This window comes from Atta colombica, unplaced genomic scaffold, assembly GCF_001594045.1.
Source record: "Atta colombica isolate Treedump-2 unplaced genomic scaffold, Acol1.0 scaffold207, whole genome shotgun sequence".
Classification (NCBI taxonomy): domain Eukaryota; kingdom Metazoa; phylum Arthropoda; class Insecta; order Hymenoptera; family Formicidae; genus Atta; species Atta colombica.
Genome location: NW_017259302.1, coordinates 1,668,586 through 1,669,094, shown reverse-complemented (window position 1 = coordinate 1,669,094; position 509 = coordinate 1,668,586). Strand labels below are relative to the sequence as shown.

At 19.4% G+C, this 509-nt stretch overlaps 1 protein-coding gene across 1 annotated transcript in view; it reads right to left on the bottom strand.

The window, feature by feature from the left end:
• LOC108687521 (chymotrypsin-1-like) overlaps positions 1 to 509 on the bottom strand; it is a 19,222-nt gene that overhangs the window by 15,989 nt on the left and 2,724 nt on the right. The window lies entirely within an intron of this gene.

The following is a 509-nucleotide window of genomic DNA, read 5'->3' as shown; positions in this document are numbered from 1 at the left end:
ATAGATTTCTAGCATTTATCCAAAATGAACTCGATATCTCATAACAAGAGCCTTTCCTCTATTTTAAAATGAATACTATTAAAAAAAGTAATAATATAAATAATAAATAATAAATGTTGATTTATAATATATATTTTTATATTTATTGTGATTTTTTTGAGATAAAGATATTTTTAGTATATGTTTAGATAATTCGTAATCTGGTTTTGCATGATTTATAAACATTTGGATACTTTTCAATTTTGTGCTATTCAGAAAGATAATTTATATTGAAATCCATTTGGTTATTAAGCGTTATTTGAATGTTTCATTTAAGCAATGTGTTCATTCAAATAATTATCGCATTTAAATAAAAATATTGTTAAGCTAATGTAGAACGCAGAAAAATAATTTTTCAATTTTTAATTAAAAATTTATACATTGAGTTAATTATCAAAAAATTATTTCAAATTCTCTTTCTCATACACACACATAATTATAATTATTATTTATCATATGTTAAACTTGTT